The 20,340-nt window shown below is 48.0% G+C and overlaps 1 long non-coding RNA gene, 1 pseudogene and 3 gene segments (V, D, J or C); 1 reads left to right on the forward strand and 4 right to left on the reverse strand.

Annotated features, from left to right (window-relative positions):
- LOC128781375 (immunoglobulin lambda variable 5-39-like) overlaps positions 1–20,340 on the reverse strand; it is a 591,472-nt gene that overhangs the window by 231,615 nt on the left and 339,517 nt on the right.
- The window catches only part of LOC112310504 (immunoglobulin lambda variable 5-45-like), a 715,836-nt gene that overhangs the window by 227,668 nt on the left and 467,828 nt on the right, over positions 1–20,340 (reverse strand).
- Positions 1–20,340, reverse strand: part of LOC139441033 (probable non-functional immunoglobulin lambda variable 11-55) — a 511,832-nt gene that overhangs the window by 212,888 nt on the left and 278,604 nt on the right.
- LOC128781363 (uncharacterized) lies at positions 8,575–9,664 on the reverse strand. Its single transcript, XR_011651410.1, has 3 exons — positions 9,545–9,664; positions 9,010–9,428; positions 8,575–8,589 (listed from the first exon to the last, which is right to left on the reverse strand). It is a non-coding gene; the product is annotated as an uncharacterized lncRNA (long non-coding RNA).
- Positions 12,567–13,176, forward strand: LOC112310409 (histone chaperone ASF1B pseudogene; annotated as a pseudogene).

Raw genomic sequence — 20,340 nt, forward strand, 5'->3', positions numbered from 1 at the left:
TTCCACAGATATACTCAGCCTCATCCTCAGACTGGAGGTTGGAGATGGTCAAGTAGCGGTCGGCCCCAGAGCTGGAGCCAGAGAACCGGTCGGGGATCCCGTCCCCCTTGCTCTGGTTTCCATCACTCTTAAGCCGCATCACATACCAAGGGGCCTTCCCTGGCTGCTGCTGATACCAATAAATGGTGTAGCTGCTGTGCTCACTGCTGAGGGTGCAGGTGAGCTTGGCCGAGGCTCCCAGGGAGGCAGAAGCAGACGGGGGCTGGGTCAGCACAGGTGCAGCACACAGACCTGCAAACACAAAACATAGGGATAAGGTTGAATGCACCCAGACTGGACAAATGCCCCTAGGAGCTGTTCTTCGAGAAAACCCGGACTCCTGAGTGCCCAGGGATGCTCCAACCTGTGGAGAACACCAGGGGCAGGAGGTAGAAGGGAGCCCAGTCCATGGTGGGAGGGGCTTCCAGGAGCTCTGCCCTGAGGCTGCCCAGCTGGCACTGGCCTGTCTAAGCCCCTGTCTTATCCTCTCCTTGCAGCTCAAGAGGGAGGAGCATGAATGCAAATCTGTCTCAGCCCCAAGCCTGACAGCCACCTGATGGCAATTTCCTGAGGTCAGAGGAAGGGCCAGGTGTTGGTTTCATTAAGAGTTGATTTTACTCAATAAATTATCTTGAAAGGAGCATCAGTCACACCCTTTGCCCTCAGCACAGCCCAGGGGACCTGGACTCTCTGAGATCTCAGGGCAAGACCCACAGTGCCCCCTGGTACCCCCAGGATGAATGTCATTCTCCATGTGAGTAGCTCAACCTATTGACTACTTGGAGGCCTTAATAGGTGCCAGACGGTTGGTGAGTGTTTCACAGGCACCCCTCACCGGACATCGTACTTATGCAACACGATCCTTCAGTTGCAGGCACCGTCCAATGAGCTGGGTGCCGTCCTGGCAGACTTAGGATTTTCCCAGAGTCCCCCAGACAGTGATGCTGAGTCAAGACTCCAATCCAGGAGCCAGACCTCAGAGCCTGACCTTTGAATCCCCTCCCTGCCTGGCCCCTCTCCATGTCCCTTATCCTGCTCCTGCCCTGTCCCAGGTCCCAGCCCCCTGAGCCCCTGAGCACAGCCCTGCCTTCTGCACCCAGGGCTCCGCCTCCCTGAGTCTGCTCTGAAGGGCGCTCAGATCTTCACAGTGTTGGAGTCTGCTTCCCAGGGGAACCCGGGTCTCTCTGGGCACAGAGGTGGGGACACTCCCACCACGGCAGATGACACCGCGAGACATTGAGGATCAGGTTGGGATCCTTGGGAGAAATAAATCAGAATTCCTTTTCTAACATTGTCAAGGCCATTGAGGTTGGATGACTGTCAGAACAGGAAGAGAGACATTCAATATTAACATATGTGATTGGCAGGTGTGCTGTTACCTAACATCTCAAACAAATGTATTTGTTTTCACATCCAGTACTGCTGTGGGTATAATGTAATTAATTCACCTGGGAAATGCTGGAGGCGCTGTACTTGGAGGTGATGGTGCAGCCCTGCAGGGACTCATGTCAGACAGACAGTCAGACAGTCAGACAGACCCCTGACTCAATCCTCCCAGTTTGGTCTGAGAGACAGTGGTCAAGGGACCAGAGTCTGGTGCCTCAGACACGCCCACCTTTGTCCCCAGATGAGGGGACCACAGCAGCTCCCCTCTGCCCTTCCCACCCCAGGGTGTCCACTCCTCACACTCATACCCCAGGGTCCGCATGGGGCCTGCTGGCCACCCCTGCAGGCCAGTCTCACACCTGTGCTGTGGGTCTCCTGACCACCTGCGAGGTCACCTGTGAGTGCCATCCTGGGAGATTTCACCTTCAAATCATGATCTGGGTTGTGAGTTAGGCAAATATATCCCACAGTGGAGAATGGCCAGTCTTCCATAGTTAAAAACAAAAACAAAAACAAAACACCTTAGGATTCTCCTTCTGTCTAAATCTCTGCCCAAAGTACCACTTTATGAGTTGCGTAACATTTAGGGAAATGATCTTCCCATTGTGATGGATTCTTGGACTGATATTTACACAAAACTAATCTGTACTTTGTCAGTTACTACACTCATAACAAAAAATGTGTTTGATGGCCAGCTTCATCTTCAGAATTGTAGTTATATTTAACATCTTGTCTTTTGAATGGCAGTGTTGTCGAAACGCTGTAAAAAGTCCCCTGTTTCTCTATGCCCTCAATACTCCTGGTTTGGGTGGAAACTGGAGCCGCCACTCCTCCCTAGTGCATCACATGCTTCATGGATCCCACCTTTTCCCCCGGTGGCTGTGAGTATGTACTGCAGGGACAGGTACCCAAGGTCACCTCCTCCTACCCGCTCTGTCCAATATGGTGGCCTCAGCCCCACGCAGCTGTTGAGAATGCAATGTGGTTCTAGCAGAGGCGTGCTGTCCGTCTGAAGTACACACACAATTTCAAAGACCTTGTATCAAATAATGAAAATATGTCAATATTTTAAGACTGTATTCCCATTGAACTACAGCCTTATAAACAATAAGGCAGTGATCTCTACCTGTGTGGCTTGGTTGGCTGGGCAACCAGTTTGATTCCCAGCCTGGGCACATGCCTGGGTTGTGGTTTCAGTCCCAGTCGGGGCTCGTGCAAGACATGACTGATCAATGCTTCTCTCCTGCATCAATGTTTCCCTCCCTCTTTCTGCCCTCTCTTCCCCAATCTCTAAAATAAATAAATAAAATCTTAAACTAAACAAAAGACTAGAGCAGTGATACTTGCTGCAGCTGTTTCTGGAAGGATGTACAAGACATGCTGCAGGTGATGGTCTTGGATAGGGAGAACCAGGGCAGAGCCTGCGAGAGGAACGTGGGCCCATGTCATTTATTGGAGAGTATCCTTAAGTGAAACCAAAGAGGGAGACTGGGGAGCTGGGTAAGGGAGGTAGGAAGGGAAGGCTGGCCTCTGCCTGACCTATCAGAAGCTCAGGAGCATACGTTCCACACCAGTGGGTGTGATCCCTTTAAGGTGAAGGGGTCAGGGTTTGTGTACCCCGCACCACTCAGTCATTGGCTAGAGAAGGGAGTGTATAGCTTCCAAGCCCCTCTTTGCAAGCCGACTTCAGTCTTCCGAGATGAACATCTGCAGAGAAAGCTGTCTGTGTGAACCATTAGCCAGAGCCCCTTCACTGAGGGGCAGGGGGGCTCACTAATGGAGCTGCAGTACCAATAGCATCGACTACTGGTACCATCTGAAAATGTTCTGCTGATGTGCATGTATTAGCCAGTGTTCAAATTCAAGTTCGTTACGTTTATTCTAAAGAATGCCATAAACTCCCCAATCAAAAGTCCTGTGACCCCAAAGAATGCAAATCAGACCACCTTCACCAACACTTCCTTTCTTTTGCACTGACTGCTAGTGAAGCAGCGAGGCAGAATCCGCGCTGCTCTGGAGGAAATCCATTTGTCCCAGGAATGTTATATTCCATCCACCCATTGGCTGAGGGAGCAGAGCCGGGAGTTTGGAGGGTTTCAGCCCTCGCCCAGTGTGAGGAGATTCTTTCTCTCTGCTCACTGTGCTGCTACTCCAGGCTGAGAATGGTGACGTTTCAAAGCAGCTCCCCGTTACAAGCTGTCACTGTGAGGCAGGTGCATTGTGCCAGGCTACACAGAATTGCTCAGCTTCATCCTCAGGCTGCATCCCCTTGATGGTGAGGCAGCTCAGTCCCCAAGGATAGAGTCTGAAAAATGGTTGGGGGCAGATGTGGGGCATTTGTCCATCTGGTAGATGAGCCATGCAGAGGAGCTTGGCCAAGGTTCTTTAGGAATCATTCTGGAGAATTCCCAGTCGTGACAGGTCCCATGTTCACAGAGCAAGTGAGGGTGACTGTCAGCCCGGGCCTCACAGTGAGGAAGGGCTCCTGAGTCACAACAGGCTGGGAGCTGACAGCTGCGGAGAACAGAAAGGGATGCCCACGAGCACTGCAGTTAGGACAACTCCTCCCCATGGCTGCTTGTTTTGCCAGGTCCCCAGCACGCAGGGAGTCTGCCCTGACCTGTGCAGGGGCTCACGAAGAGGACAGCGGTCCAGGGCATGTTGGTGATGCTCCTGCAGATACTGCTTCCTGAGGACCTCGCAGCTGGGGCTGGACTCCTCCAACTTTAACTCTCCTCGGTCTCCATCTCTCCTGTGAAGGGTGGTCTTCACGTAAATCTCCCACCCAGTTTCCTGCTTGCACCCTGGGCTAAGTCCCAGTGGGGTTAACATCCTGCTGGGTGAAGCAAGGGTGGAAAGGGGGGAGGGGTGATGAGGGCTTTGCTTATGTTTTCCTTCTTCCTGTCGCCTGCCCTGACTGACTGTGGGGGCACCACAGCTGCCTAGGCATGCCTGGTGGGCACCTAGGGAAAATGCAAATGCTGTCCGTTGAAAAGCTTCACAGCTGGGCCCCGGGTCCCCACAAACACAGACGTGATCCCACAGTGCCCCCTGCTTCTCACCCATCTGAAAAGACACTCAGGCCTGACAGATTCAACTTTGGGTCTCTGGCTGACTTCCTCTAAAACAAACCTCAGTCCTTTCTCGAATGCTCCCAAGTAAAACTGTTCCCTTTCAAGTCAAAATGGAGGCCTTAGTGTCCTAGAATCCAGCCAGAAATTCTGTATCAAACCCTGTCTGAGGCCCCTGGAACATTTGGCCAGAAGGAGGTGGATGTGATGACTTCTTTCTTTGATCGACCCAGAAGCCTGGTCATTTATGGACCAGGGGAATCAAGGAACCCAAGACTCTGTGTTCAGGTTTATGTAATAAGGCTTTTCCCAAGGGATGGAGGGAGGATGGAGAGGTGGGCGTGGGCCTGATCTCTGGGACAGGGTTGAATATTTTGGGATGTCAGTGTTCTCTTTAATTCAGTGAGATGGTGGCCCCCACATTGTAAGATGGCTCAGTCAGCTTCAGGGACCTGGGAGCTGAAAGGCTGAGGCACCAGTCAGTCTCTGGAGATTATCTGCCTCCCAAATTCTTGAACCCTACATGGATCCCAAGCAGTCCTCAAGAAGTGGCAATGACTTGCAATCACACGATAAGAGAATAAGAGAGGAAAGAGAACCGAGCAATTTGCTTAATACATGTATATAGACACATAAATATATTCATAACAAAATAAAGAGGACACACTCAAGACACAGTCCTCACGTCTACAAGTGGTCACGTGGCCACAGCTGGTATCTGTAACTTCCTTCTTCTACTGCCCAGTCTCTATTCCCTTGGCTGTCAGCAAGCAGCTCAGCTGTTCATGGGTCTGGCTCTCAGTCCCTTCACCTTTTACACCCCGTCCCCCAACTCTCCTCCCCTCTGGCAGCCATCAGCCTGCTCTCTGTATCTATGAGTCTGCTTCTGTTTCGTCTGTTCATTTATATTGTTCTTTACATTCCCCAGAGAAGTGAAACCATATGGTATTTGTCTTTCTCTGACTGGCTTATTTCACTAGTATTCTACCCTCTAGGTGCATCCATGATGCAAATGGTAAAATTTCGTTCGTTTTAGGGCCGAGTAATATTCCACTGTATATCACAGTTGTTTTTTTTATTCACTCACTTATTGATAGGGACTTGGGTGCTTCCACATCTTGGCTGTTGTAAATACTGCTGCAGCGAACATAGGGGTGCACGTACTCTTTCGAATTAGCGGCTTTGGATTTCTTCACCACCCACTTGATTTTGAAAATTCTCTGCTGAGGTCACATATTGATGTGCGTTCACATGGGACACAAATATCTTCGCTTCTTTTCCTACTCAGAGAGGTCTATTCACATACCTCTTTCCCAGATTTATTTTTGCACCAATTTCCCAACGTGTCCCTTCCAAGTCCCTGACCACCCAGCCAAACTAACGACTATATAGTCACTATATAATTGCATATCTGGCCATTTCTCCTTCCAAAGTACTCAACGAAGTGAACTGCTGGAAGTTCTGTGCACTGGGAAGATTTCCTGTGACCACTGTTCTTCAAAGACGACCCCGAGAAGGGCTGTAGTGCTATAGCTCTCCTCCTTTTGGTGGTTCTTGTGTGTTGTGCAGAACCATCTGTAAACCAGCCCTGAGTCTTGTCTTCCTCTGTCAGCTGACTGTTGGGAGCTCCGTATGGGGCCAGGGGTCCAGGCTGGAAGACAGAAGGCAGTGTAGCGGGCGTAGGGACCATGGGTGTGAACCACTTCATGTAACACACTTGTGCCTGCAGGAACAGCTCAGGCCTGCTCACATAAACACCGCTTTCCTTTGATAATGGAGCGTTGCTGTACATGCCCAGCTTTATGCCTTAGTGAGTCAGATAACACCGAATTTCTGATAGGCAGCGCAAGCCACAAGTTAACTACATTTTGGAACTGGAGAAATAACCTCCACATGGACTCAGGGATACCCTGGGCCCACTGTGATGCAGACTGAGATAACACCCCATTGGCCTCCCATCTCCATGAGCCCTACTCTGCCTGGAGGGCCACTGTGATGTTTTCAGTCTCGGAATCAGTGGCAGTTCAGAGACAATGTCCAGGAGATTCTAAAAAGTCTGATGACTTTCTTTCCCCCAATGCACACTTATCCCAATAAAAAAGCCATTGGTTCCCTTTGGGGAAGGCTGGGAGAGAAAGCAGCAGTGTACATTTTTCAGTAGCGTGCCGGGATCCTTCCTCAAGGGGACTCAGCCTCCCCTCCGCTCAAAGGATTCTGGATCTGTGAACTGGTGCATGCCTAGGAATTGATCAAGGGGCCATGACTCTCTGTTTTTGTGACTGGAGTTGGCCTTTTGTTTGCTTGACCTAGAATTTTTCTGCTTATACAGATCAAGTAAGAATTTAGTGGGCTTCCTATCTGTTTTACATCTAGGAACACAGTGATTAACTAGTGTCTGTACAAGTCAGCTTATTCCGATTGCTGCTTTGACTCTGATGTCAACTACGCCACCCACACCCACCTTGCCTCTGGCAGCTGGTGCCTCCACGTGGGCTCTGCCCTCCCTGGTTCCAATCACTCCCATCGCATTTGGTTTTCTGAGTGAGTGGCTGCTGCCCCCTCTGTAAGACCTGGCCTAGAGAAGAGTGATCGTGGAGCTCTTCAAGGATGTTAAGGTTTCCTTACAAGATAATTTCTCAAAGTATTGGTGGAAGATATGTCATTTGGACCCTCCCAGTGTGGGTGAGTAGGTCTTAAGTGATAAATCCACTTTAACATTCCAATCTCCCCACTGCTCTGAAGTCCTTCTTCTACATAAGACCACGGTAGGTCAAGCTTTTCCAGTTGGCTCACTATGGGCCATCTTTTGATCTATGTTTACAGCCAATGAATGAAACTGTTAGAGCTCTTTCTAGGTCCCTGATTCTGCATGAAATATCAATACATTCCGCCTGATCCAACTTTATGCTCCTCCTACCATTATCCCACATCCATCGTATCCGTTCCCACAACCACTCTTAGGATTTCTGTCTGTATAAACTAGAAGAATCCAGTAGTCTTTTTGGAGCATAATGTACCTCCTGGTAGGTCACATTCCATACCGCACCTTTGGCGGACGGCTGGGACTTGTGTCTAATTATAGGTCTAGGAGTAAACAGAGGGGTGCGAATGGGTCCTGAGGACAAACAGCAGGGCCCAGCATGGCAACTGCCTCAGGGTGGTCACACCTTTTCAGGGGATGCAGCGTTAGTCCTCTCAGACAGAAGGCGGAAGACCTATACCACTGGGCGTGAGGAGGCTACTTCCACTGAAGTGGGGCGGGGAGCTTCTTCCACTGGCAAAGAAGACTCATCAGAGTGGAGGGGCTCAATAGTCCCAGCTTCATCAAGGTCTTCCCACACATTCCCATCCCAACTTATAGGATCCCAGTCTAATTTAACCAACCAAAAGAAGAGGCTCTGCATTTGGTTCTCAGCAATTTCAGTCCAGCTGCTGCATGGCTTAAGGCTTTCCTTCAGAGCACACCTAGAAGCTCTTAAGGCATTTATAGGTCTCTTAAACTGAGAATTGAAATCCCTGAGCTCACCTTCGTCTCTCAGCACTTTATGCAGTAACATTAGGGGCAAGCAACCAACGTCACGATATTCCTTAGTGTTCCAAAAATGTTCAGGAGCGCCATGTACACAGTCATTTAGCTCCATGTTCCTTGTAAGTGATTGATTAAAAGTCTCCAATGCAGACACATTGCTTATCTTGATAAACAGTTCAGGACAGGGACTATCCGTGCTCTCTTTACTAATGGAACTAGAGTCATTAACATCATTACATCTAATCAGATTAAACAGCCAATTCTGTAATCTCAGAACCAATACAGAAAAGTCATCATTAAAATTCTATTTATTTAGAATGACTCCAGGTACCAACACAAGTATTAAATCTGTATTAGTCGGGATTCTCCAGAGAAACAGAATGTATACAATAAAAATTAGTTCACACAGTTTTGGAGGCTGAGAAGTCCCACAATCCACTGCAAACTGGAGAACCAGGAGAGCCAGTGGTACAATTCAGTCTGCATTGAAATACCGGAGAATTGGGAGGGAGCAGTGTCAGCTCTGGGTTGAGTCCCAAAAGTGAAGAACAGCAGTGCCACCGTCTGAGGACAGGAAGAGATGGATATCTGTGACTAAGCGGAGAGAGAGAATTCCCCCTTCCTCCACCTTTTGTTCCATCCAGGCCCTCAAGTGACAGGTGATGTCCAGCAGCATTGGCAAGAGTGATCTGCTTCACTCAGTCTATGGTTCAAATGTTAATACCTTCCAGATACATCTTCACAGCAACCAAGAAATAATGTTTACCAGCTCTCTGGGCACCCCTTATCCCAGCCAAGTTAACACATAACATTGGCACATAGTCACACCGTCACACCGCTGTCGAAAGCTGGAAAGAGTACCACATTTAGGGTCCACATCACACAGTCAAAGAGGAAGCTGTCATAGTCTTAAGACAATAAACCTAAGAGCCTATTTCCTTTCGTGTCAGGGAGAGTTGAGAGGGAAGTGAACTCTAGACGTACTAAATGAAGCCGCCTCTGCTCAGAGTGGAAAAGCATCTGCAGAGTAAGGAGGGAGCCTGTGAGCTCAGGGCAGGTTTTGGTCTCACTTCCCCATGAACTGGCACCGCTGTGGTTAGTGCTACTGCTGCTATATGAAGCACAGTAGTAATCAGCCTCGTCCTCAGCCTGGAGCCCAGAGATGGTCAGGGAGGCCGTGTTGCCGGACTTGGAGCCAGAGAAGCGATCAGGGATCCCCGAGGGCCGCTTTGTGACTTCATAAATCAGGAGTTTGGGAGCCATGCCCTGTTGTTGTTGATACCAGGAGACATAATTATAGCTCCCAATGTCATTGCTGCTTCCAGCACAGGAGATGGTGACCGACTGTCCCGGAGTCCCCGACACTGAGGCAGGCTGAGTGAGTGGAGCCTGGGCCCAGGAACCTGAAAAGAGCAAAAACACACTCACTGCTCAGTTCAGTGCTGGGCCGGGTGACCCTGAGGAGGAGACTGAAGAATCAGCCCAGATGTCCCCATGGTCCCCTTCCTGGAGGCCTCACCTGATCCCTGTGTAAGAAGAGTGAGGAGGAGCAGAGCCCAGGCCATGGTGGAGATCCCCCAAGACTGTTGCCTTCTGAGACCCCAACACTGAGCCTGGCTCCCCCAAACCTCTCTTATCCCCTCTTCCTGGCTCAGAGGAGAGAGTGGCCTCCATGCAAATCTGCTTCCTGCACCTGCCTCTCCTCACCCCACTCTGACCTCACCCTTGATCTAGATGCTTCTGCACACTGAACAGCACAGCTAATCCGAGAGTATTTTAAATGTTTGACATGGAATTTTCTCACTCAAAACACATTGCGACCATCATTCCAGTGTCCAGGAAATGGAGACCACTTCTTAGTGTAGGAGTCAGGGTGGTTTCTGGTTGAGGAATACGGCGATTTCCCCTCTGAGACATCTGGGAGGAGGGTGAGGACAGGGTCGGAAGTTGGCTAGAAAACATCCAGTCACCGCACTGTCCAAGGACCACAGGCAAAGCTGGCATCTCTCATTCTTCCTCAACCTTCTCTTGAGGCTCTTCAGTTGAAATGGATCCTCTCATATTCTTTGTCTCAATCTCTACAGTGTCTGCGCCTCAGGCACATTTATTGTCACTTGTAGAAGTAGAAAGATTGAGACACAACACATACAGGACATCCCCTTCCCTCAACCACCCACTCAGGGGAACCTCCAGGGAAGACTTCATACAGGTCAAGGAAAACCAGTAAGTGCTTTCTCCAAGTTAGACTATGCTGCCCCCTGGTGGCTACAGATGATTCCACCAAAGCAATTGAAAAGGCAGTTGAGTGGGAGGTGAAAAATTCTGCTCTGTTCCCTTCTCCTCCTCTTTTTATTCCCACGCAGCTCACTCCGAGGGCTCTAGATATCCTTGACATCCACCTGAGCTCATTATCTTCCTTGAGGACAGAATATTAACTGCCAAATGATTTGGTCCAATCCTCCGCACGGAACCAGGGAGCTTGTTTCTTAGCCATCTTTCCACAGGGTGTGTGCTCCAGAGGCGGATCTTGTCTTGGGTTAGAATATTACACTTGAAATAGAATCAATTGCAGGAGGAAAATGGATGAAGGAAATGGGACAAAGGGAAGACAGACTGACGTCCCACAATGTTGAAATACAGCGTAAGCATGTGAGAGGAGAGCTCAGTAGGATTGCCACTGAATGGAAGTCGGGAAGTAAAATGTTGTGTTTTGGATTCTGGGAGGTGACAAGTCAGGACTGGCAAAGAGCCCAAACCTGGGACTTGTCCTCCGAGCGTGTCTGTCTGTCACATGGGAGACAGAATGTTCTTCATCGTGCCCCCTACATAGTACATTGAAGTGACCTTGTCTGAGAGCTCTGTTACTTCTTGAGGCAAAATCTCCCTCATTCACAAAGAGATGTGAATGGTCCGGCATATTTTTCTGAAGAGTTGGATTTGGAGAACAAATAAATCGGGACTGACTGGTCCTGGCCAGACTGTAATGGAAATGTCCTCAGGAAATGACTGGAGGTTCTGTGGATTAAAATGCTCAGAGAACACTATTTAAATGTCATTGTTTATTCTGCATCACAGACATTGAGAATAGCAAAGAGAGGTAACATTCTGTCCCAGGGAGGGCACAGATTTATGGCAGCCTCTGGCATTGGGGGAGAGGAAATGGGACGTGAGAGGAAGTGCTGGTTTTCTATTCGATAAATTGTTTTACTGTTGGTGCACTAATCATTTATGTGCTATATGACGTGGTTTTGAGAATAATGTCTCTAGTGTGAAATAATAGTAAAGTGGTAGTCATCTATGACCTGGTCAGAGATCCTTCTGTCGGACCTGTGGATCAAGTAGACTGTTCCTTGTCACTTGGGAAAACCACGCAGACGTCCCCTGGGTACATTCCAGTTATCCACATAGCACAGCAAGAAGCAACCCTCTGATCTTCACTAGTTTCCACCGTGTCCTCATTCCTGGTTCTGATACAACCGGGAACAACTCAGAGCCCCCATGCTGCGGGAGCCCCCATCTCATTCAACATTCTCTCTGTATGTGTGTGACCACATGACAAGACGTGAGACAGAAGCACTAAGCATGACAGCCACCCAAGTGGGCAAAATGAACACTTGTAACTATGATTAATAATCTATAAAGCCCAGCAAATAAATTAAGACACACACATATTTATTCCCAAACCCATACTCATTTCACAATGAATTGATGATTCCTTTAAAAATTACAATTACGCCCTGGCCAGCATAGCTCAGTTGATTGAAGAATCGTCCCATAACAGAAGGATTGAAGGTTTCGATTCCTGGTCAGGGCAGAGGCCAAGGCTGGAAAATCAATCTGCAGTCCTTGCAGGTACAACCCTCAGTCTGGGCTTGTAAAGGAGGCAGCCATTGATGTTTCTCTCTCGCATCGATTTTTCTACTCTCCCTTTCTCTCTCTATAATCAATGGAAAAAAATGTCCTTGGGTGAGGATAAAAGAAAAATTGCAATTAACATTAAATTGCATGAAAAGAATATTAAATATCCAGAAGAGGTACAGTGTAAAATAAGTGGCACCTGACACAAAACAGCCCATCGTAATTGGAAGACAGCTCAGGTGCAGGGCTGCTTCCAGTAGAACCAATCAGGTACTGGAGGTGAGGGGAGACTCTGAGAAACACTGAATCTTTCATTCATATTATCAGCTGAGAACTTCCTGTTATGGGAATGTTTAGGAGCATGGAAAGAAGGACAGAGAGAAAGAGCAGACAGAATGAAAGGCAGAAGGAAGGAAGAAAAAAGGATGGAATGGAGGGAGAGCGGGAGGAAGGAAGGAAGGGAAGAAAAACTCTTGTTTTAATTCCCACTTCATTTGTAGAGATTTGAATCCAATTTGATCTGCACAGGTGTGGGAACCCAGGTAATTTAAAGTGAGGATTTTGATATCAGTCGTGGACAGAGGAAGGGGCAGGTTCCGTGGGCAACGCTGTCCTGCTGACCCTTCAGAACCCAGACATGTGCTCAGCCACAGTGCTGACTTCAGCCACGGAACGGTGAGCCGATGGCCAAAGTGTCGGTGCTGAACGTGAAGGTGCTGGAGAATCCAAGCCTTTCCACAGACCTTTTTGGTTTGAGATCAGCTTCGAGTGCAGTGAGGCTCTTGTGGACTGCCTGGAGTAGAAGATTGTTCATGTCGAACTTCTGCTCCAGGAGTAGGAATTTGACCAAACCCTAGACTCGGTGCTGGTTGGCCCCATCCCAGCAGGGAGACACAGGTTCATATTTGAAGACAATGTCAACAACCTGTCCCTCATCCCTGAGAGGGACATCACGGGTGAGACAGTGGCCCTTATCACCTGCACCTACCATAGACAGGAGCTCTTCCTCGTGACTACTACATCAACAATGAGAACCATGACCCAGAGCTGTGGAGGAACCTGCCCCCAAGCCAGAATTCTCTCAGCGCCAACGGAACATCACGGCCTCAAATTCTTGATGACACATTTCCACATCAACTGGGACAACAACGCGGACAACCTGGAGGCCATAGAGAACAAAGACCCTGCCCTAAGTTGCAGCCCACCCCCATCTACAGCACCCCTATCAAGAACTTGGGGCTCCCTAGCTGTGTCTCTGGCCTCCTGCCTGAGAACTCCATGGACTCGACCTAACTCGAGTTGTGATTACAGCTTCTATTTTAATGGGCTTTTAAAATTTTCAAATAGCTTTGGGTTGTGTAAAAAATAAATAAATAAAGTGAGAACTGAGGGATATCTACCCAACATTCAGTTCTGGGACCTCCCAGTGGCTGTTACAATTAAGGGTTTGGAATGAGTGCCTTTTTGGATCCACAAATTACAAGCGAAGGCAATAAACCAAAGACATAGCTTTCTTCTGCATTTCATGCGATAGAGGAGAATGCCTGAAAAAGAAAAAGGAAAACCCCACTGCATTCTCATAGCTTTGAGTTAGGACACAGGAAGAGGTAGAAAAGGGTTTCTCCAGGCCGTGCTGCATGAGCCCCCTGCCAGGGTTGAGGGAGCATCTTCAGAGCCAAGAGGAAGACAGTGAGCCCACTGGAGGTTTTGGTCTCACTTCCTCAGGAACTTGCACCACTGTGGAGAGTGCCACCGCTCCTATATGAACTACAATAATAATCAGCCTCGTCCTCAGCCTGGAGACCAGAGATGGTCAGGGAGGCCGTGTTGCCGGACTTGGAGCCAGAGAAACGATCAGGGATCCCCGAAGGCCGATCATCATCATCATAAATCAGGAGTTTGGGGCCCATGCCCGCTTGTTGTTGGTACCAGGAGACATCACTATAACCACCGACATCATCACTGCTTCCAGCACAGAAGATGGTGACCGACTGTCCCGGAGTCCCCGACACTAAGGGAGGCTGAGTCAGGGCAGCCTGGGCCCAGGAACCTGAAAAGAGAAAAAACACACTCAGTGCTCAGGTCAGTGCTGGGGACCAGGTGAGCCTACAAGAAGGAGAAAAGGAATCAGTGCTGATGACCCCATGGTCTCCACCCTGGAGTCCTCACCTGAGCTCTGAGTGAGGAGGGTGAGGAAGAGCAGAGCCCAGGCCATGGTGGAGATCCCCCAAGAGTGTTGCCTTCTGAGGCCCCAACACTGAGCATGGTTCCCCAATCCTCTCTTATCCCCTCTTCCTGCCTTAGACAAGGGAGGGGCCTCCATGCAAATCTGCTTCCTGCATCGACTTCTCCTCACCCCACCCTGACCTTAAACCTTTATCTGGATGTCTCCACTCACCGGACAAGACTTTAATCTGAGAGAATTAAAATGGTTTGACATGGCTTATTCTCACTCAGAAAGCACTGACAATATTACTTGAGTGTCTAGGAAATGGAGCCACCTTGGAAGTCCCTGTCTTTGCCACTGTAGGAATCAAGGTGTTTCTAGGCTGAGGAATACAGGGACTTCACCTCTTGCCTAAGATATCTGGGAGGAGGGTGAGGATAGGGTCTGAAGTTGGCTAGAAAAAATCCAGTCACTCCACTCTCCAAGGACCACAGGCAAAGCAGGCATGTCTCATTCTTTCTCAGCCTGTTCTTGAAGCTCCTCAGTTGAAATGAATCCTCACATATTCTTTGTCCCAATCTCTACAGTGTCTGAGAATCAGGGACATTTATTGCTATACCCACAAGTAAAAATATTGGGACACAACACATACATGGCATCCCCCACCCTCAACGACCCACGAGGGAGGATGTCAGAGAGAAGGTCTTTTAGACACCATACAGGTCAGGGGAAACCTCAGTTAAGTACTGGTGGCTTCCCCAAATGCAGACAACGCTGCCCCCTACTGGCATCAGATAATTCAACTTGAGTGGGAGCTCAAAAAATCTGCTCTATTCTCTTCTCCTCCTTTTTATTCCCATCCAGCTCAGCAACAGGTCCCTAGGTATCCCGTACATCCATCTTTGCTCATTTATCTCTGTATTCCTTTTCTTTTAGATGGAATGTGACCTGCCTAACGAAGAAGTTCAGACCCTCCCCACAGAACCACTGAGCTTGTCTCTAAGTCTTCTCATCACAGGGTTTGTGCTCCAGATCCAGGTCTTGGCCCGGGTGTGGAACATTAGATGTGAAATGAAATCAATTGCAAGAGGAAAAATGGATGAAAAAACAGGACAAAGGGAGGACAGACTGACATCCCACAATGTCAAAATACAACATATGTATGAAGGAGAGAGAGCTCAGTAGGATTCATTACCACCAAATGGAAAGCAGGAAGCAGAAATTTTGTGTTTGAGATTCTTAGAGGTGACAAGTCATGAGTGGCAAAGAGCCCATCTCCTGGACTTGCCCTCAGAGTGTGTTCATCTGTCACATGGGACACACAATGTCCTTCATTGTGCCCCCTACATAGTACATTGAGATGACCTTACCTAAGAGCTGTGTGACTTCTTGAGGCATAATCTCCCTGATCCATAGCGAGACACTTGGCTTTGTGTATTTTTCTGGAAAGAGTTGGATTTGGAAAACAGACATATCAGGACTGACTGGTCTTGGCCAGATTGGAATGGAAATGTCCTTAGGAAATAAGTAGAGGTTCTATGAATAAAAGTGCTCAGAAAACACGATTTTTGTGTCGCTGCTCTTTATGCATCATGGACATTGTGAAGAGGAAAGAGGGGTGACCCTGTTCAAGCAAGAGCACATATTTACGGCAGTCTCAGGCACTGGGGTAGAGGGAATGGGACGAGAGAGGAAGTGCCATTCTCCTGTCTGACACAGTCAATTCAGTGGGGGTCCTCGAACCATCTAAGTGCTATATGACGTGGTTTAGAGAGTAATGTCTCTAGTGTAACGTAGTAGTAAAGCGGTAGTCATCAGTGACCTGTTCAGAGATCCATCACTGGACCTGTGGATCAAGTAGACTGTTCCTTGTCACTTGGGAAAACCATGGAGAGGCCCCCTGGGTACACTCCAGTTATCCACATAGCACAGCAAGGAGCAAACCTCTGATCTTCACTAGGTTCCACCTTGTCCTCATTCCTGGTCTGGTAGAACCGGGAACAACTCAGAGCCCCCATGCTGGGGGAGCCCCCATCTCATTCAACATCACTGTGTATGTGTGTGACCACATGACAAGACATGAGACAGAAGCACCAAGCATGACAGCCACCCCAGTAGGTGACATGAACACTTGTTACTATGATTAATAGTCAATAAAGCCAAGCAAATAAATTAAAATATACAAATATTTATTCCCAAATCTGTAATTTCAGGTCAAAATAAGTATGTTAATTCCTTTAAAAATTAAAAAAGACTGACTGGTGCGTCTCAGTTGTTTGCAGCTTTTCTCATAACAGAGGGGTTACAGGTTTGATTTTCAGGCAGGGTTGATCCCTGTTCCAGGCCCATGCAGTTATTGGTTTGGGCATGTACAAGAAGCAAGCCATCGTCGCTTCTCTCGCGCATCGATGCTTCTCTTTCTCCCTATTTCTCTTCCTTCCTCTCTAAAATCAGTGAAAAAAAAATGTTCCCAGAAGATGATAAAAAAAGAAACTCTTGCAATTAAGAGAGAAAAGATTACATATTCAGAAGTGGTACAGCATAGAAAGAGTGGCAGCTGACACAGACACTGTGTGGACCCATGAAAGGTCATTGTCCTGTGCTGCTGAGTCCCTGACTACATCTAAAAGAAAAACATTGGCGGATATATTGACCATAGCGATGTAGAAAATGTCTATTCTGTTCCATCAAAAATGAGCCTTCCTCTGCATCTGAAAACAACTTATTTATTCTATTGCATTACTTGAGACAATGCTGGAAGCTTCCCTACAATTAGAGACTCCAAATATACAAGAAACACAGTGTGCTTGTTGCTTCACAGAGATCCTCTTCACTCAACATCTAGCCATCGGCTCTCGTTGTTAAACTCCCTCTTATAAAATAGTGACTTGTTCTCAAAAGGAAATTGTGGTTCCACCTTAGAGGAAAAACACCAGAAGAGTTAACGGGGGATCCCACCCTCCTATCACCTTGAAATAACTTGTAAACTACCGGACAGGCTATTAAAGCCAGAGAGCATGACATACATCAGATGCCATGGATGATCATCACAACAGTTGTCACTCTGCTTTCTACTGGTGTTCAACCCAAGGATGTTGTCACACATGCACCCTGTTGGCAAGCTCACCCTATGACCAGCATTACACAGACTCAGGGCTGTGATTCAGGACATTATCCTGTGTCTCCAATAGCAGAGACCCCTTCCCACTGTGGTGTGACCCAGCTAGGGAAGGGTCCACGTGTGTCACTGTGGCAGCCTGGATGATTAAACATGAAGGTACTGACTCTTTTTGGGGAACAGATGACATAACTGGAAAAATGTGAACAAGTAACTTAAAGAGAGAACATTACAACAAAGATGTGACTTCAGGTAGGATGACCCTCCACACTGATTTGGTGGGGATAGAGGTTATTTTCAAGACCTGGCACATTGAGGGCTAAGGTTGGGGAGGGTTTTTACAACCTGGGATGATGAGGTCACTGCACCGCCTATTCTGGCACCTAAACCCAGCTTCATTCAACAGTCAAAGAATTCTTGGCCTGATAGTTATATGTATTTGTATTAGTATTTTGTGATTCATTGTAACATGGATTATAAGTAGAAATGAGTTGGGTTATCATGGAAAATCGCACACTTTGGAGATCCCTTAGGACTGGGGGCCACAGCCAACACATGCTTGAAGAACCAAGCAGCCATTCGGAAAGATCCCATCGTAATGGGAAGACAGTTCACGGGCAGGGCTGCCTCCCGTACAATCATTCAGGTATCAGAGATGAGGGAGATTCTGAGAAACCACAGCACCTTTCACTCAAATTGTCACTTCACACATCTTGTTATGGGAAATATTAGGAGCGTGGAAAGAAACAGAGAGAGAGCAGAAGGATGGAAGGAAGAAAGGAAGGAATGAAGGAGGAAAGGAAGGAGGGAAGGGAGGAAAGGAAGGGAAAACTTAGTTTTCATTCCCACATCATTTGTGGAGAACTGGATCCAGGCCGGTCTAAACAGGTGTGGGAGACCAAGGGATTTAAAGTGAAGATTTCCCAGGGGAATCTGAGTAATCTACCCAACAAGCAGAGTTTGGGGTTCCCAGTGACTGTTACAATTAGGAGTTTGGAATGATTGATCTTCTGGATCCACAAAACACCTGCAAAGACAATAAACCAGAGAGAGGCTTTTCTTATGGATTTCATCTGAGAGAGGAGAACACCTGAACCCCACCCCCCCACACACACACACAAAACACTGCATTCTCATAAAGTTGGGTTAGGAGAAGGAACAGGTAGAAAATGAATTCTCCAGGCCAAGCTGCATGAGACCCCACCAGGGTTGAGGGAGCATCTTCAGAGCCAGGAGGGAGCCAAAGAACCCAATGGAGGTTAGCCTCACTTCCCCATGAACTTGCACCACTGTGGTTAGTGCTACTTGTTGTCTATGAAGCACAGTAATAATCAGCCTCGTCCTCAGCCTGGAGCCCAGAGATGCTCAGGGAGGCCGTGTTGCCGCACTTGGAGCCAGAGAAGCGATCAGGGATCCCCGAGGGCCGACCGCTGACACTATAAATCAGGAGTTTGGGGGCCACTCCAGGTTGTTGTTGGTACCAGGAGACATAACTACTATACCCAACACCACTGCTGCTTCCAGCACAGGAGATGGTGACCGACTGTCCCGGAGTCCCCAACACTGAGGGAGGCTGAGTCAGGGGAGCCTGGGCCCAGGAACCTGAAAAGAGAAAAAACACACTCACTGATCAGTTCAGTAGAGAGCCACATGAGTCTGAGGAAGTGACAAAGAATCAGCCCAGATGTCCCCATGGTCCCCTCCCTGGAGGTCCCCTACCTGAGCCCTGAGTGAGGAGGGTGAGGAGGAGCAGAGCCCAGGCCATGGTGCAGATGCCCAAAAGACTGTTGCCTTCTGAGACCCCAACACTGAGCCTGGCTCCCCCAGACCTCTCTTATCTCCCCTTCCCGCCTCAGAGGAGAGAGTGGCCTCCATGCAAATCTGCTTCCTGCACCTGCCTCTCCTCACCCCGGTCTGACCTGTTTGTTCTTGGGCTCTAGATAAACTTGCAACCCTGGGCAGCAGAACTTAGCTGAGGTATTAGAAATCATTGATAATTATGATTTGTGAAACACAGAGTTTGTTCTTGTATTATTATTGATTAATTATTGTATTATTTTCCATATGAACATCTGTAAACCTACTTTTGCCCCACTCTATGTGTATTTATTTACATATATGTACTCTATATAGAAAAACATTAAAAAATCTGCATTTAAGCACACCCATGCAGCTCGAATGCACGTTCAAGAGTCAACTATATTTTTGATCCATGTGTGGGAACCCACATATGCAGAGAGCTGACTCGGTACACATGGATTTCCTAACCTGTGGGTGGTGGGCGCCCCCTAACCCTCCTGCTGTATATATACACACACATTCATAAAATGAGGATTTATATTGAGGGGAAGCAGAATCTGTCACCCCAAGATATGCTTCTTGTGACGTTGATATATACATATTTCTGTTGGTTTTGTTTCTCTGAAGAATCCTGACTAATACAGCCACCTTACCAAAGAGCTCAATCTTCTCATAATATTCTCACCGTCAATTATTTAAAACATTTTTTTTTTGCTGGGTGTCTTGTGTCTTTCTCTAGCAAACAGTCAATACCTTCATGCTTACATCATCTAGGCTCGAGCTGCGTCACACATGGACACCTCAGCAGCTGGGTCACAGCACAGTGGGGCAGGTCCCCTCTCCCGGACAGAGAATAACACCCTGAGTCACAGCCCCTTGTCTCTGCAAGCATGGTCAGAGGTTGCACCTGCCGTAAAGTGTGTGTCTTTGTGAAGAAACGCAGCAGGTGGCAAAGGGACACTGTCTGGGTACCCTCTGTGGCATCTAATATAAGACTTGCTCCCTGACTGAAATGACCTCACAGGACCTTCACATGACATCAGAGGGCAGGGAGTCACCATTGCCTCTTCTAGTGTGTCTCCTTTAGAAGTGGGAACACAGTTGCCTTCTGAGAAGCGGTTATTGTTTGCGTAAGAAAAAGAATTACCTAGAGAACCACAAACTAGGTACTGAGTTAACAGAATCGTTTCAATATGAGATTTCTGGAGCAAAAAGCCCTTGCGTCTTGTATGTGGAGTATTAAGCTGTAGGAACAGCCTCCTGAATCTTCACAAATAATTAAACTCTATAAATTTAAAATTTCCTAAAAGGAGAAAAAAGTCCCCTTTGACAGAAATCATATAAAAGGTTTGGATGTCCCTACGGTCAATAT

This window comes from Desmodus rotundus, chromosome 7 (assembly GCF_022682495.2).
Source record: "Desmodus rotundus isolate HL8 chromosome 7, HLdesRot8A.1, whole genome shotgun sequence".
NCBI lineage: Eukaryota > Metazoa > Chordata > Mammalia > Chiroptera > Phyllostomidae > Desmodus > Desmodus rotundus.